We start from the raw sequence: 18449 nt of genomic DNA on the forward strand, positions 1-18449 counted from the left end.
GCATTTTGCTTGAAACTTCATAGGGAGTAAGCAGCTGTTAATGACTTTTCAAGCAAAAACCTTCCTTCTGGATCTTCAGTGCTCTATTGCTAAAGTGCAGAAGTCGTGGGTGACAAGATTTCCCCATTCTTTCTAAGATCTTCTTTGTCTGAGGCAGTTTTGAACAAGGAAGACTGTTCCAGCTGGGCTTTTGCTACATGTCTGCCCCCGATATGCACAAGCCAGCCTCATGTCTGTGATGCTGATCAGATGCAGATAAACTGCCATATAGACAAGCAGCCTCACAGATGCAGCTTCACCACCTCTGAGGGCCAGGGCTTTCTGTACCTGTGATCCAACGCCCCTCATGTTCCTTTCCTGGTAGCCCCAGATTGACTTCTCCAATGGGTAGCCCCACTGTAGGGTCTATGAGTGACCAGAGGGAATAATTGCCTTACCCCAGAGAACTGGAGTGGAAGAGTACAAGGGAGAGGTTGGAGAGTTTTCTTGTTTTCTTTGCCTTTTCTTTCCCTAAGGGAGGTAGACTATAGCTACAGTCTAAAGAACTTGCTATGCAGTCATGGATCTGGGTGCAAATCATGACTCTGTCTCTTATTTATTGAATGATATTGAGCATGTCATTTATCTTCTCTAAGCCTCTTTTCCATCTACAACACTGCGTTAATGACAACTCTAGCTCACAGAGTTGTTGTGAGAATTAAATGAGATAATGTGATAATGAATCTTTAGGACCTAATAAAGATATTATAACTGTTACCTCCACTAATAGCATCAAACCTTGGGCCTAATCGGGGCTCAATCTCTTTACTGTTTGTGTGACATTAATATATTCATATCCACTATATGATTCTGCCCCTCTTCTGAATGAGGAAAAGTAAACTAGATTACTTAGGCCAGACCCTCGTGTACTACTTGCTTGATAGCAGGGAAGGCATAAATGTGTCTCGGAGAGGGGGATTGCCAAAAATATTTGCTCATAGGTGTGTTATCACTGTCACATGCTCATGTGGCTTTATAGGAAGTATATCCTGGATATTTATTATACATTATTTTTAGCTGGAGTTTATTTTTCTAGAATACTTTTTTTAGCATTTAGTTTTTTTTGCACAGTTATTTTGTGCAAGTGGTTTAAGTCCACAGAAAGTCCAAGTTCTTATCTTTTGTGTTTGGTTTTGTGACACTGCATGGGGTGTCCCTGAACATTGGAACTCTAAAGATCATAGACTTGGGGGTCAGAACTGGGCTCAGATTCCAGCTGTGATATGTGCCAGCTGTGAGAGCCTTAATTTCCTCATGTGCAAATGTAAATAATGCCTACCTCGTGGATTTAAAGGAGAAAAAATAAAAGAAGTATCATATTATGTAACACATAATAGCCTCTCAATAGAAGTTAGTGGTTATTATTTTGGGTAGATCTAAACATTCTGTTAATAAAATTCAGTGGCTTCTACTTCCTAGTCTTTGGAACCCTATGTTCTGCAGAGATGTCTTAGAGGTCACAAAGGAAGGTGATAGAGGGGACTAATGAAACTACCTAGAATCCCCACCCCGCTTCGAAGAAGCTTTGCTTATATCTGTTCTCTACATAAGTGCTCTGCATAAGATTTTTTTTAAAGAAAATGCTTAAAAAGTGATTGAAGTCCAAGTTACCAATTTTTCCTTTATGAATCATAACTTTTAGTGTTGTAGCTAAGAAATCTGCATAACCTATAGTCACAAAGGTTTTCTTTTAGAAGATTTTGTAGTTTTAAGTTTTAAATTTAACTCTATGATCTATTTTGAGTCAATTTTTGTATATGGTGAGAGCTATGGTGTTTTAATTTGCTAGGACTACCATAACAAAGCACTAGAGACTGGGCGACTTAAACAACAGATATTTTCTCACAGTTCTGGAGGCTAGAAGTCCAAGGTTGAGGTTTTGACAGGGTTGTTTTTTTTCTGAGGCCTCTCATCGTCAATGGCTGTCTTTTACCTGTGTAAAAGACATGTGATCTTCTATGCATGTCTGTGTTCTAAACTCCTCTTCTTATAGGGATTAGGGCCAGTTATATTGGATTATCACCAGTTATATTGGATTAGGGCCCACCCTCATGCCCTTATTTTAACTTAATTACTTATTTAAAGACCCCATCTCTAAATAAGTTACTTTCTAAAATACTAAGAGTTAGGACTTCAGCATATGCATTTTGAGGGATATAATTGAGCCCATGACATATGAATGAAAGTGTTTTTGTTTTTGTTTGTTGTTGTTTTCTATGTAGATATTTTATTATTTGAGCAGCATGTGGCGAAAAGAACCTCCTTTATCCAGGGAATTGCCTTTGTACCTTTGTTGAAAAACAACTGCCCACATAAATATGAGTTGATTTTTAGACTCTGTTCTCTTTTATTTATCTATTTTCCTGTCTTTACTCTAATATCATACTGTCTTGATTACTTTAGCTTTATCATATATTCTGGAAAAAAATTGATAAATTGAATTTCTTCAAAATTAAAACCTTCTCTTCAGAGGACACTTAAGAGAATAAAAAGACAAGCCACAGATAGGAAGAATATATATATTTGCAAATGATAGATCTGATATAGGACTTACATCCAGAATATATAAAGAACTATAGGATCCAAGCAATAAGAAAATAACCCAGTAAAAAACAGGTAAAAGATTTGAACAGATATTTCACCAAAAAAGATGTGGATGGCACATGAAAATATACTCAACTTCATCAGTCATCAAAGAAATGTAAAATAAAACCATATTGTTTTTATTACACCATTACACATATATTAGGAAAATAAAAACACTGACTCTATCAAGTGTTGGTGAGGATGTGAAGGAACTAGGACTCAGTTATATTGTTGGTGGGAATGTAAAGTGATTCAACTACTTTGGAAAACAATTTGGCAATTTTTTAAAAAGTTAAACATGTTCTACCCGTCCCTCGATTCATGCAGATTATTTGTTCACACATCTTTTTTTTTTTTTTTTAATGTGGAAGAAAACTGAATAAAAAGAGTCCACCAGTACAAAAAAAGAAATACAAAAGGCCAATATAAGTCATAAAAATATTTATTTCACATCTTTTCACAAAAAAATATTAATGAAAATTCAGAAAAACCAAAATAAATTTTATTTGTTGTTGGTGTCTGTACTATGATCCAAAGCAGTCCACCTTCTCTTTTTAATTGGCACAAAGTCACTATCTTCATCACTCGACATATTTGGAAGTACTACTTCAGTTTCATTATTTTTGTTTATGTTTGTAGATGATCTTTTTTTCAACCTCATTTTTTGCTAAGTTTTCATAAATTCTTAGTTACTGCAACATTTTTTTTAAATCTGTCCAAAATTTTAAGGCTTGTTGGATGTTTGGCTCAATAACTAGAATTGCAGTTTCTGGTTTTGTGGCCAGTTGAAGAGCTTTGTAAATATTTTCTGCAGTGAATGAAACTGGCTCAAGGTCATTGCCGTATTCATCAGCAGGATGGGCTTCAGATATTAAGTGAGTTAATTCATTATTAGTTAATTTGTGATCAACCAGTAATTCATTAATATTGTCTATATTCAAATTCTCAGAGCCTTCTTTTTGAAATTTATTTAACAAATTAATAATGCCAGTTAATCCCTATTCAGTCGTTGGAACCATATTCCCAGGTACAACCACTTCTGGCCATATTGCTTTCCAACAAGCATGTAAAGTTGACAGTTTTATATCACGCAAAGCTAAAGCAGTATTCTTGATACAACTTACAATTGTGTATTTATTCCAGGCTTCTGTAACTGTAAGTGATTCATTATCTTTGTTTATTAAAAATATCTTTAAAACTCCATTTAGTATAATTAATCTTAAAAGTGGAAATAATGCCTTGATCTAAAGATTGGATCAAGGAAGTTGTATTTGGTGGCAAATATACAACTTTTATATTTGGATGTTCTAAATTTTGTGGATGATCAGGTGCATTATCTAAAAGTAAAAGTATGTTAAAAGGAAGACATTTTCCTTCATATAATTTTCAGCTTCTACAGCAAAACATTTGTAAAACCAATCCCAAAAAACACCACTAGTCACCCAAGCTTTTTTGTTTGCCATCCAATGAACAGGAATATCATTAGTAATTGTGTGTTAGTAAGTATTAGTTCTTTGTACATTACTGAGTTAAGCTATTGTTTTTAGGAAGAGTAATCACCAATAATGAAAATGAAAAGGAAAGAACCATGCAAAACGAGACCACATAAATGCAAATGCATTTAAAAAGACTGCCTAACTGGGAGGAATATTTACCATGTATAAAAAAACTTGTGTAAAAAAATACCACGTAAATCGAGGGACGGGGTACTTATCATATGGTCCAGCCATTCTATTACTAGAGCTTATCCACACAAAGAATTGTCAACAAACATTTATAGTAGTTTTTTGTCATAGCCCCAAATTGGAGACAACCTAAATATCCATCAGCAGATGAATGGATAAATTAACTGTAGTATATCCATAAATGGAATACTACTCAGCAATTAAAAGGGATGAACTATTGATACATGTTATAACATGGATGAATCTCAAAATAATTATGCTGGGTCTTGGAAGTCAGACATAAGGAGAGTACATACTATATGATTCCATTTATATAAAATTCTAGGATGTATGAATTAATATATAGTCACAAAAAGCAGATTGGTGATTTCCTTGGGCTAGGGGTAGGAGCAAGGGATTATCAAGGGGCATGAAGAAACTTCTGGGAGTGATAAGTGTGTTCATTATCTTAAATGTAGTGATAGTCTCATGGGTGTAAACATATGTCAAAACATCAAATTGTATATTTTAAATATGTATAATTTATTATATGTTAATTGTACATCTGCTAAAAAAGTGATTGAAAACATTTGGACTAATGGTATGAAGAATCAAAGAATAAGGTTAAAACAAAAGAGTATTAGCCATGAGCACGTTCGGGCCTATTAGAATTTCCATTATTCCCAATAGCATTTGAGTGACTATTTTTCCTGTGTACTTTATGATATATCCAATTTAGGAAGTCAGGAGACTGAGAAGAGACTCCCTACAGTATTAGTAGCATTAAAGTACAGCATGGAACCACACTAATGCAAAGACAAATTGAGAAAGGTTGAGCTTTCTTCATAGAGTTCAGTAGCTTTGAATTAAATGCATGCTCAGCTTTGGTTCTTGTGGCTAGAGGCTATTTTTCTCAAGTTTACAATTTGCCACCCCTGTTGGGTGTGGAATTCAGTGTAACCAGCTTTTGCACATGGCTTTATTAAAGTGTGTACCTAGATGTGTTTGGAACAAGAGAGAAAAGTAACTAGAAGCAGATTTATTGCAGTCTGGACTTAGTTGTTTGGCTGACCTCTTTTTGCTGGTTTTCTGGGTTGATTAGACTTTGCTAATTGATGGGGCTTCAGGGGTGATAGCCCAGCAGAGCCACCCTGCTCTGGACTTGGATTCAGTACAAACATTCCTGGTGGTCAAGTTATGCATTTTCTTCTTTGGAAACAGGTATTGGAACAGGATTGCTGGAACAATTGCATGGGTTCTCTGGTGCAGAAATCATAATGACTTCCAAAAAACGTGGGCTAAGGTAATTTAGCTCTCTTTTTGTTCCAGTCTTTAAAAGAAAGAACCTACCAAAGTTCAGAGTATCTTAAACATTTTGAAGTTGTAACATTAAATGTGAATAATTGGTGTCTGTGGGACTCCAAGACTAAAAGCGGGGCTTACCAGTGTTTCTCATTACTATATAGAAAAGAACCTGAAAAAAGAACCTGTAGTGAGACATAAGCTTTTCCACCTAACATTTATTTTTACCTAGGGAATAGCAAGTACTACAGTGCTATATAGTCACTTGCATTTAAACACCCTCTTTTACAATGCATAACCATGTTCCACATAGTAGCATTAGTACCGTGGAGACGACACAGTAGGAGCTTGAAAGTAGGACATGTTTAGTCTTCATAGCTACTCTTTTTCATTTTGTTAAGCACTTGGTTAAATTAAAATTCCAAGCAGTATTGTTCAGAGAAAGCATGGAATGGTGGGCCTTCATTTCTGGCCCAGCATTCCTCAAGCATATGTAGACCAGGCATCATATTCAGCATTGAGAGATACTGAAGAGACAGCCTCTGCCTTCAGTGAGCCTTCGGTCTAGAGCTGGAAAGATAAACAGGCAATTACAATGCAGAGTGATATGTATTGTGGAGAAAGTACCTAGAACAAATTGGTGCTGGAATCTATAGGACCACCCAACCTAAACCCAGAGGGTCAGAGAAAGCTTTTCAAAGGGTCAGAGTTCTACCTCATAAAGAAGTGAAAGAAAGGCTCTTACCATCCATGTGACAATGAGCAAATCATTTATATTCTCTGAGTCTCTGTTTCAGCAGTAATAATGTCCCTCAGTGGTTGTGTATGAGGATTAAATCAGATGATGTATATGAGTCACTTCCTAGGACAAAGGCCAATGCTGGTTTTCTTCCTTTTTCTTTCCTCATGTTTCCATCATATAAGGAATGAGACCGCTGTCGTGGACTGCACAAAGGTACTGTTGGGAGTGTTTTCAGCTGTCATCTCTGTCACTTGGTGTTTATCTTCCTGCTTCCCGTTCATTAGGGTCGTTTCCCTCTGAAGCAGCTCTGGGTCATACTCATGTACAGCATGAGGTGTTTCATGTCCTACCTGTGACACTTCATTAGGGGAAGTGGCTGGCCTCTGAGCAAGTGGTAGAGGCAGAGGAAGATGGGAAACAAATGCAGCCCTGCAGGGCTATGTTGAACAACACACCTGTGTGGCCCTGTGTGTGGTGGGGGGGCACAGCCGGCAGCTATGATCTGTTGTCACGCCTGTGTGGGGAAGATGAGACTGCCTTAGTGATCAGGTGGAGAGAAGAGAGGACAAATAGAAGAAAATCACCTTCAATTATAACTCGTTTACTCCGTATCTATGTATTTCGCAAGTAATGCATTCTTCCTACTGCTATAAAAGTGAATAGTACAACTACTTTGGGGGGACATTGTGACTAGTTGGCAAGCATTTCCAGTGCATGGAAACAATGCAGAAAACTGCAACAAGCTGGGCGCCCTTTGCTTTTGGCCCCTCTGCATTTTCTTTGTTCATTTTTCTGTACATTCTTCCTTCCTAAGGCGATTTTGTGTTGTCCAAACCCAAATCACCTTCTCATGTTGCAAATTCACCTAACCTTCAGACTTTATTTTCTGTACAGCTGTCACAACAAACTTCCCCTCATCTGCTACTAAATGTGTCAGACACTGTCGTGCAGGCTGAGTTGTGGAATCACTCCCAAGGGCTTTTCAGTAGAATCTGATGTTATCTAAAACTTCTCATCTGTTTCAAAGGGTACAATTTCCTGCATTCTCTGGAGGGAAATCAAATGCACTGCGTTTAGGAAATAGGCCGATTCTTCACAGATTTAGTAGACCTCCAGGCAATTATGGGGTGATTATTCCCAACTTAGTGTTTCCTCACCTCATTTCCTATAGCTATGACTTGAGTGACCTGACTATGAGCTTTTCATCTTTTGAGTAAGATATCAAGAAATAAATCACAAAAATTGAGATAAGCCGTGGTGCCTTTGATTTCTCTGTCCCCCTCCAAGCCGTTTTTGTCTCTCCCCAGAGGTAACCAGTTCCCAGTTCCCTTTTTGCTTTTGCAGTCTCTATCTGGGATCCAAGAATCTTTTTCTTTAAGTTCATCTTCATAATCCTTTAAGTTATACACATAGTCTCCTGATAAAGGTGATTCTCTTTAAAAATTACTTTTTTATTTTTTTGGATTTAGAAATTGCTTGTTAAGAAAAATCACTCTCAGCTGGTTTCCCATGCCTCTTTTATAATTTCCCCACCTCCCTTCTTACCTCTGGACTGGGATATATTTACCACCATGGTCTTTGTTCCACACTCCAAACTCATCTCTCTCCAGTGTCTCCCTAAGTCCTTTTTAATTTTTTAAGTTACCCTTTTAATTTCCTGCTGTCAAACATCTGCTATATCACCTTGATTTCTCCACTTCCTAGAAAACTTATTTTATGAACGTTCTTTCTCCCCAGGATAATTTTGCTGGCTGTGCACTGATGTGGTGCTAGGATGGTTTTATTTTACATTGACTGATTAAGCACTTTGAATAATTGTTTTAGCTCCATTACTGTGAATATATTTGGCTTGACTCTTTTCTTTTTCACCTTTGATTAATGTCTGACCATTGGGACAGAGAGGATTTAATGCATTAATTTCCCTTCAACACCATTGAGAAGTGCTCTTTTTCCTGTGCAAGAGCCTGAAGCAACAGATGCTGTGTGCTCCTATTGCAGAAGGAGGGAGCACACACTGTTGAAAGAATGAGTGTGTGCTCTCAGCCCATGTTTGCTAATGGTGCTATGTGGCAGAGAGCAAATGTTAGGGTTTGGGGAAAAGTCTACCCACATATCAGATTTTAAAACTGAATGGTGAATCTCTGTTGAGTTAACAGTATATAGCTAGATGGTATTTTTTTTAAGCTCATGAAACTTAATAGTTGTTTAGTGAAGCAGCATTTTCATATATGTCTGTTTGACAAGTTTAACAGCAAATTTTGCAGTAAGTGACTTGCTGAACAGACCTGCCTGACTTGGGCTGTAATAACTGTGTTTGCAGCAAGATTCATTGAAGGTCTTTCTGCTTCTTTGTTTATGGAATGGGGGAGCCTGGCTTAAGTGAGAGAAACAGAAAGGCATGTTCTGAAGGAAATTACTAGTATCTCTACCAGAGTATTCCTTGGAACTTGTTTTTAACCAGTTCAGGGGAAGATGCATGGGGGAAGCATGCTGTTTAGCAATAAAAACACATTAGTACAGTTGACTTACTGTAACCATTATTAGCAAATGGTAATTAAATCTATATATCTCTAGCTTTATACTATTCTGTACTTTGCTGAATCTTTGGAAGACTTCTGCACTTTGTATGATTGTAGGGAAGCCATATTCTCTCCCCTGCCTCTGGAAGAGGCTTCTGTGCCTTGTAATATCACCAGATCGAAGACAAATGCTTCACTGGTTTTACTGTCAGAAATAAAGCACTTCCTATTACTCTTAAGTTAGAGGTTCAAGTCCTAGAAAATTAGGACTTTACGAGGCTAGAATCCCATTTCCTTTCATCCTTTTTTTTAGTTCTTTTAGATTGTAGGACCTCAGAATTGCTAATGTCTAGGGTTACCTACTTTGTATTTGTTCCCAAAGGGTGTAAACTGCATTATTCATGATTTATCTGTGCTTTTATTGACTATATGAGCTTGGTATGGCTGCTGATTGCAGGTGTGTGAGCATGTGACAGAGGCATAGATCGTAGATACTTGTTCTCAAGAGCATCCATCTTCATGGTCAGCCTGGAATCCTCAGCTAACCAAGGGACTGAGAGCTGTCTCATATCCTCTGAATATCAATACAGATTTTGCAAGCCAAGAATACAAAGTTTGTCCTAGAGTTCATGGTTGATTTCATTTACTGGAATTTTAATCATATTGTTTCACTTAAGCAGCATGTAAGGGAGCTTCATATTTATTTCCCTCTGTCCCATCATGATGTAGGTCAAAAGTCATTTACATTCAGCTGTATGACAAAGGTGTCTACTTTTGAACAGTAGGAATTTAGATTTCATTGTTTTATATACTCAAGAAACTTGAAAGGGATAAAGAAATCTGAAAAAAGGATTAGTAAAGTGAACCCAATTAATATTCGTAGGAGGTAAACTCAGAACTGCTCACTGGTAAACTGCTCACTGGCTGATGGGTTGAGGAGGGATGAGAGACGGTCACTTGACATCTGTAGGGTGGGGCCATGTGTGACTCAGTGTGAGGAGAAGGGTCTACTGGTGGGCCTCTCCCAGCAGATTGTCATCCCCATACCTCCCAACCCCAGAGCTCCTGTGATTCCTCCAGGAAAGGGGATTCTCGGTCAGTGTACCATTTGCCCTGCTCTCATCACCTTGCTAACCTGATGTCACTGTACTAACTACCATAGCCAATGGGGAAAGAAAAGAATATCATACACTGTCTTCTTTCCCAGTAGTCAGGATTTACCTCCTTCCTTAAGTCATCATCCCTTGTCTCTACAATGCCCATACCTTATTCAGGGTAACATGTTAAGTGGCAGATACATTTGAAATAAAGCCTCCTTTACATAGCTCTTAGGAAATACAATGATGAAGTTGTTGAATACAGGCGAATCCTAGTCTAAGATGGTAGGAGAGGTGGGCCTGCGACACTCCTCTCCCTATGCTGGAATCTGATTCTAACAAATAGAAATCACTTCTGTGTGATTCCTCTGTGGCTCACTCCTGTGTGATTTTTGCTCCCCCCCCCCCAGAAGTATAAACGTTACAATATTAAAAAAATATTTGAACTTTAAAAAAAGTCCAGGTAGGTAGGAGTTATTTTTCTTTTTAACTTCTTATTTTTAAACAATTATAGACTCACAGGATTATTGCAAAAATAACAGAGAGAATCTGTTGTGTCTTTCCTTTACCCAGCTTTCCCCAATGGTAACATCTATATAGCTATATTATATAAAAACCAGGAAATTGCAATTGATATAATCTATAGACTTTATTCAGATTTCACCAGTTTTTACTAGGTGGGACTGTCTAAGGATTTCAAACTTTATAGCATTTTGTTAAAATAGCAAGTGGAGTTGAAGTTGCAGTGGGAGAAACGTTCTTGCCTGGTCTTTTCTTTTTTTTCTGTCTTGCCCTCCTGTCCCCTGTTGTGTGAAAAATAGATACTAGAAAACATATCAGTCTGAATGCTTACTCTGAAAAGCAGTAAATTAGGTGGATGCCATTAAGAAGTGGTCCTGTATCTGGGAATTATCTGCTTATACAGAAAGATTCAGCTCAAGACAGTATGTATTTACTAAGCACATGAAATATATTCAGCACTTTCCTTTGAATTATATATAGAGAAGAGCCATTCTTTATTCTGGAATGTACATTTACTCCTCATCACCAACCCACATGCCTGCTAGCTCTTAGAATCTTCCAAAACTAATTCAGGCATCACCTCCTATATTTCCTGCCTGTGTTCATTGAGTAACTACTAAATGCTGGGTCAGTCCTAGATCCTAGAGGTTCAAAGATGTATTCTACACAGTCCTTGCATACATGAAGTCCACAGTTTAGTGGACTTGAATATAAGTATTTTGAAGACAGATAACCACTGTAGCAAAAAGAATATGCAGGAGAGAAGGAGGCTAGAGACAGAGATCAGTTAGGAGATTGCTGTGGTAGCTCAAGTTAAGGTAATATGGCCAGAAACCAGGTGATAAGGAAGATTTAGAGGAGAAAGATGGGTTTGAGTACTTTTTAGGAGTTAAATTGGATAACAGTGATTAAATGGCTGAAGAGTTAAAAGAGAGTGAGATGTCCCAAATGGTCCAGACGATGGGTTGGTGCAAACGCTACACACCAAGAGTGAGAGTTTGGAGAGAAGAGCAGAATCTAGAGGAAAAGTCATGAGAAGGGTTTGGATACGTTGAATTTGAGGTGTCTATGTGCATCTAAACTAAGGGAGCTTGTTAACCTCTAGATAGCTCATGCTGTAGATGATAAATGAAGCCTTGGAGTGAATGACCTTGATGGTTAGAATGTGTAGTAGGAGAAGAGAGTCAAGTGAGAGCCCTAGGAAATAATAAACTTTAAAGGGTATATGGAGGAAAGGGACCCTACAAAAAAATTGGGAAGGAGAGCAGAGATATAAGAAGAAGAGTGTTTTGAAAATGAGAGACTGTCCACAATGTTACATATTTCATATGTCAACTATGATGGAAAATGAAATGTTTTCATTGGATTTAGAAACAAGGCATTTTTTTTTTGACCTTTGTGAGTTCAATTTCAGTTGGCTACTAGGAGGAAACCAAATGGTAGACTGAGTAGTGATTTTTATATATGAACTAATTAATAGTTTGTTATAAAGTGATTAAGTCAGATGCTAATATGGAATATAAGGAAAAGTGTAACTGATTAACTCTTTAAGAAAATCTATAATAGAATGTAGAGCTGAAATGCAACTCCTTATTTTACACTTAAAGAGAGACTTCACACAAATTGTTCAAGGTCATGCATCTGGAGAAGGACAGCCAGGACCAAGTCCTAGGTCTCTTGACTCCCTTTATGAAAGGAACTTGTGTATATGAAGAAGTAATCATTCAAGTGATGAACAGAGCCTTCTACTTCTGTTGTGAAATGTAACTACTTGTTTGATGAATTTATTCATTTATTCTATAAATATTTATTGCTAGGTATTGTGCTATTTGCTTAGCATACAAAACAAATAAAACACATTCTTTGCAGAGAACATGCTTGTTGAATTTTATAAAAGTAAAATATTATCACTATTAAGTGATGGATAGCAGGGTGACAGACACAAAAACATGTAGCATACAATGCGCTATTGAAAAGGCAGCAAATTGTTCTGCCCAGGAGTTGAAGACCAATGAACTGGACCTTATATCAGGACTGTGACTTCTCCAAATGGAGAAAGGATGAAAGGGCATTTTGGGCAGAGAGAACAGCATGAGCAAAAGCAGAGAGGTATAACTTCAAGGACCAATAAATTGCCTATTGGGGCTGCAGTGTAAAGGTGGGGGAGCAACAGGGAATGATTGTGAACACCATACCCATAACACTGACAATAAATGAGGAAACATGTTAGAAGCAAAGAAGTCATTTAATTTGGATTTAAGATAAATCTGGAGGCAATATAGAATATAGATTGGAAGTGGACCTGAGTTTAGGGCAGGGAGATGTGTGAGGGAGTGTTTCAAATGAAGGATAATGAGGTTCTGAGTTAGGGAAGTAATGGTAACGGTGGAAAGGAGGGAAGTTAAGAAAGAATTTGGAGGTGGAATTACAGGCAGGATTTGCTAACAATTCACCTGTTTTCCATGAGAGACAAAGAATTCAGTAACACTGTAGTTTCTAACTCACTGACATAAAGGGAAGATCAGGTTTGAAAGGAAGATTCTGAGTTTGGTGTTTGATGTTTAATATTTATGTGCATGTGGGAAGTCTAGATAGACCTTGTGCCAGATCCTAGGCCTTGCTTATGGTGTTAATTAGTATAAACAACATATTTAATTATGGATCCCCAAGAAGCCCCTAAAATAATATAACAGTTGGAAATGTATTCACAGCTGCAAGGAACAGAAAATCCAACTAATGGTGACTGAAAACAAATGGAGTATATATTTTTTCATATAACAGACAAATTGGTGGTGCTGGTATTGGTTCAGCTGCTCAGTGATGTCAGGACCAGTTCTCGTACTTGTCTTCATGGTTACAGAGTGGCTCATTCAGCTGTAGAATTGTGACCACTTTCTTGTCAGCTGCTTTTGTTTGGGTCTCTCTGGGTAGATCTGGGTCACATGGCCTCCCCTGGCTGGAAGATTGGCTGTAAGAGTAAGGAAGAGAATTGTTAAATTCACTTAACTCACTAGTTTCCATCTTATTAGATGCAATGACTCTTTAAAAAAAAACCAAATAATTTATAATGTCTGCTTTATTATCCTGAATAAAACATCACAAATAATCTGTTGATGTATATTTTCAAAAAAAATCAGTCTGCTATCCTAATTGTAATATAAAGGAGAAATTAAAGGAAAGTAATTTTTAACGAAGTATTTCAAAATGTAAACTCCAAGGCACGATAGCACTAGATAACATAATGAAGTAGTCATGTTTGCATGGTGAATGTGACAGCAATAAATGCAGACTGGCCCAGGGATATGGTGATGGTGTTTCCAGTACCAGAAGCAGCATGGGCATTGGTGTTTTACTGAAATGATGAGTAGCTCTTGGTAAAGTTCTGAACAAAACTACAGCATAGTCCTTCCTAATATACACGGTAGTTGTTTCTTTAAAAAGTCATTTGCATTAAAACTGTACAAAAGCTTTTTATTTGTATATATTCGTATGTACAATAGAGTTAGGTTCAAAGCTCAGATGATAGGTTTTTCATAGTTGAAAAGTTAGTGTGAAATGTAGAAGAGTTCTTAGTACTCGAGATTGTCGCCCACACAGCAGTATGGCTGGGGTCCCTGGCATCTTCAAACTAATTACTAGTAGGACCCACATACTCTTATGACAACCCAAAGTGCCTCCCACCCCCATTCAAAATGCCTCCCAGGATAGTACCATCCATACTGACGACAATTGGCTTGGATTAACGGGGCTAGAAACTTTGTACTCCAAAGAAAATTTGGGTTTGGTTAGCAAAAAATAAAAAAGAGAAAATCAATATTGAATAGGTAATTAACAGTGACTGCTAATAGTATGAACCAAGTCTTGCTTATTTTTTTATCTTCATCAAATTTTGCACAGTTCCTGGTTGTATAGTAAGTTCTCAGTGAGCTTTCTTGAATGACTGAATGAATAATTGGAATATAAGCTTTGGAAAATAGAATCCCAGTATTATTTTAACTTTGAATTTAATAAAGAAACAAGTCTTCCTTAGATGGTTGCAGGGCTAATTATTATAAATACAGGAGAGTTAGGGCTTGGGAAGTGAACTTCAGTGGGCCAGTCAGTGTCTGTGTTAGGATTTAGTGTTTCTGATCTTTGTATGTGCTACACACTAGGCTGAAGACTGAGAGTTAAGTTTGTATTGGTAAATTCTGTTCAACAATGGCAGGTTTAGGAGAAATATTTAAGTTTTCATGTAAGTGGTATATTCAGTCTTTAGAAGAAAAAGTGACACAATAAAAAGTCAATAAAAATCTCAGTTCCTAAATCTTATTCCTTCTGTCTTTCAGCACATTCTTTTCAGTGTCCCTTTCCACTTCACTTAGCCTATTCACTCTGGCATTTCTATCATAGCCTGAGACCTTTTCAAACAATAATATTTAGGAAAAATGTTTAGAAATAGAAGCAAAGGGTTATGTTTGTTTCCTCAAAATATGAAGCTATTATTAGAGAGAATATATTTCATAGTAGGAGAAAAGTTGGTTTCGCTTTAGTTTGCTTCCAGATTTAAGCAGAAAAGAATGAAAATGACATTATAAAGAATTTTATCTTTTTTTTTTGTGAAAAAGTTAATGTAACTATGGATTGTGAAGACAATATATAAAAAGTAAGCCTTTTTCAAATAATGCTTCAAAATCACCTTTGAATATATATACATTTCTGAATTCAAAGGCATGATACAGTATGGGTTTTAAAAATAGTTGTTTAAGATTTTTGAAAAGTGTAACATTTAATATTTCCATAGTTTGAATTCAAGTAAGGAACAATGACTTGAACCTTTTGTGTATAAGAATGAAGAGTATTTCTAAAAACCGTAGTGCGGTTTAAGTTTAGACATTTCAAATGTCATATAATTGCTCCAGAGTGCACTAGATTTTTTTTTTTTTGTCATTTGGTTTGTTAGTATTTTAGGGATTTTAAACAGAAGATCTTGAGTGTCTTTTGTAAGCATGGGTTATTTTTCCCTCTATGAAAATTCCAAGGAATAACCAGATATATAATAAGTAGTGGCTTGTTTGGAGATTTTGAGGTACTTCACATGTTGTGCTTGTCTTGATGTGGCATCTAGGTGAATTCTCTGTGCTAGGGACATGGGGGGCTAGTAAAGATCAGAACGAAACTTTTTTTCCTTTGCTGACTTCATGAGGGGTGGCAAACGTTCGTTGTGTCCATTGTTGGAGCACCTTAGGGCATTTTGCTCATGTATGTTGTATATCACACAGTATACCTTTTAAGTCTAACCCTGGGAAATAATACCTTCCTATTATTGTTGTATCTTCCACTGTTTCCCCCACTTATCGAGCTACTTGCTATTTTCTCCAGGGGCCTCTGTGTCTCTGCATGGATTGTTTTCTCTGTCAAGTTACCTTTTCTTCAGTACCACTCCCACCTTCTTCACATGCCCATCATAAACTGCCTACCCTTCACATCTCAGTTCGAGCATATGTCTTCCTAATCCCCTCTTCCCCTCCGTTTTCACTGAACCTTGCAACTACCTCAGTTATAGGGGTTTTCACATTATCTTTGTCCCTATTATACTTGGCAGCTCTTCGAGGGTGTGGATATTATCCTATATATTTGTGTCTTCAGTGCCTAGTATGTGCTCAGTAACTTTTTGTTAAATGAATGGAAAGATGAAGTTATGATCCAAACAAAATATCTTTTATAATGAATAAAGAAGAAGTGTTTGAGATGAATAATACTATTTGTCTTTGTTGACCACCACAGAATTATTTGTTCCCTTTGCAAACTATGGAAAATTAGTACTGTAGCTTGCTTAATTTTATTTGCCCAAAATGACTGTACAGGGATATTCGTGTTTCTGAGCCAAGGGCAGACTAATAGTTCTTCAGACTGGCAAACCTTCCTGGTGATCCCATGGAGACCTTCACTTGGGTCAGTGTGGTGGCAGTGCTTTGTGGTAGATTGAAAAGTGTTCAGCTTCAATGATTGTATTATTCATGATTTTATACAGTCTTCTCTTTTCTTTAGGTAAACTGTTTACACGTTTATCACTCACTGCAAAAATTATACATTTTTATTTTCCTAAAATAAGCTCTGAACTACTAGGGCTATCCCCTATTACTAATATGAAAGGATCTGGTAGCAAATCTGTACTCATCTTATCCAAACCCTTCTTGACTTTATAAACCGGAGTCTTTCTACATTTGGCCTACGTCTTTTTACATTGAGGAAGGCTAATGTTTTTAGTCCTTTCATACAAATAAACTGGTTCCTTTGATCACCCTTTTTATTTGGATTTGTGTAGGTCTAGAAGGAGTTTTTTTATGTTTAGTAACCTTAAATTTGTGGATTAGGAGGGAATTATTTTTCTTTATTTGGCCTTATTCTGTCTGTATACTTCACTATTTTAATTTTTATTATAAATCTGTTTTCAAATTACACATTATATTTTGCAGGGTTTTTAAGTGAAATGTGATATAGCATTATTTTGTTTCATTTTTGTTACCTCTTCAAATGTAGACTATTAGTAATAATTATTATTTTCTACTATTTATAAATGAAAACATGTCTTAGTTAGACCTAGTATACTTTTCTAAAAACAATAATAAAAGATTCTTGTAGTACTCTGTTGGAGAGATATATAATTATGCATTCTAGCTAAGAATTACATCAGTAATTTTCAGATTGTATTCCAGGGAAATCCAGTTTTGCAATCAACTAACATGCATTTAATATTTACTGTGTCAAATGTTCTAGGTGATTTCTCATATAGTTCATGTTTTTGTGCCTTCAATATTAGTAAACTTTCTAAAGTACTGATATCATACTAAGGGAAAAACCGATCCATTAAAAGGTAACAAACCATCATTTAAATTAATCTACTTTTTAAAAATAAGCATTTATTGCATTTGTGGGATTTGAAGATATAGTGTAGTTAAAGTATTCAGAACAACACGGATATCAGTTTCTGTTTAAAGTAATTATATAATTTTTTAGTGTCAAAATTAATTTAACTGATCATTTAGGAGGCATTAAGTATTATTATCAAAGCGGCATATTACCCATTATCAATTGTCATATGTGCAAAAAAATGTAATGATGATAGACTTATTCACTGTTATTTGCCATACATATCTTTTAACTAGAATATGACCTAAGGATGATGTTCCGGTGATCTCTGGGAGATATATTATTCCATCTTCTCAGCCATTCCTTGAGGCTATCTTGAGATATGTCTTCTCTATAGCTTTTCATGATCCCCTTTGTCCTTCTCTTGTGTTCCCCATGCAACTCTATGTATGAGTCTGTTTGAGTACATGTATTTTATTATTCTTATTTGCTTCCAGACTGTGGTTGGATACCCTTCATTGGATTTCTATTATATGTAAATGCGTACACTCTTAATCCTCCTATAAGAAGACAATTCTTAATCCTCCAGGAAGTCTGTGCTAGTTGCTCCACTTATCTGGTTGATTGTAGTTGCTAGTTTATTTGCTGCCTGGGAATCACAACAAAGGCCTTGATTAAATTTCTAAGAAAATAAGGGTATGGATTAAGCTCTCTTGTGTCTCCACAATGCTGTCATTGTATAGTTCTAATCCATCACTAGAAATGTATTGTGGAATTGTTAATGAACATTTGCAGAAAGCTTAGAGAATTTTTAATGAGAAGTAGATACTTGTGGTTAGTCTTAATTGATAGATGGCTTATTAACTGTTTTTTTTTTTTTTTTTGCACCAATACTACATTGGAAAAATGTACTTTCAGAATAAATTGCAATCTGGTGAAATATTTTGATTGCTTAATAAAATTTAGCTTTTAAAAACAAGCATCATTATGATGACTATAGAAACCAAGAACCTATGCATGTAAATAGTTACAATAAAAAGGAAAGCAGCAGCAATGTATAGTTTTCATAATTTAAAAAAATTATTTTAAGTATGATAGCAGGTTTTTATTCTCAAAGCTTCATACC

General features: G+C 36.3%; 1 protein-coding gene across 1 annotated transcript in view; it reads left to right on the forward strand.

Moving 5' to 3' along the window:
* Positions 1–2261: 2261 nt before the first annotated feature.
* CPQ (carboxypeptidase Q) overlaps positions 2262–18449 on the forward strand; it is a 357555-nt gene continuing 341367 nt past the window's right edge. The window contains exon 1 of the mRNA XM_023538239.1: positions 2262–2357. The gene's annotated coding sequence lies outside the window, so the exon portion shown is untranslated. The remainder of the gene's footprint in view (positions 2358–18449) is intronic.

Source organism: Pteropus vampyrus, unplaced genomic scaffold (assembly GCF_000151845.1).
Source record: "Pteropus vampyrus isolate Shadow unplaced genomic scaffold, Pvam_2.0 Scaffold215, whole genome shotgun sequence".
Classification (NCBI taxonomy): domain Eukaryota; kingdom Metazoa; phylum Chordata; class Mammalia; order Chiroptera; family Pteropodidae; genus Pteropus; species Pteropus vampyrus.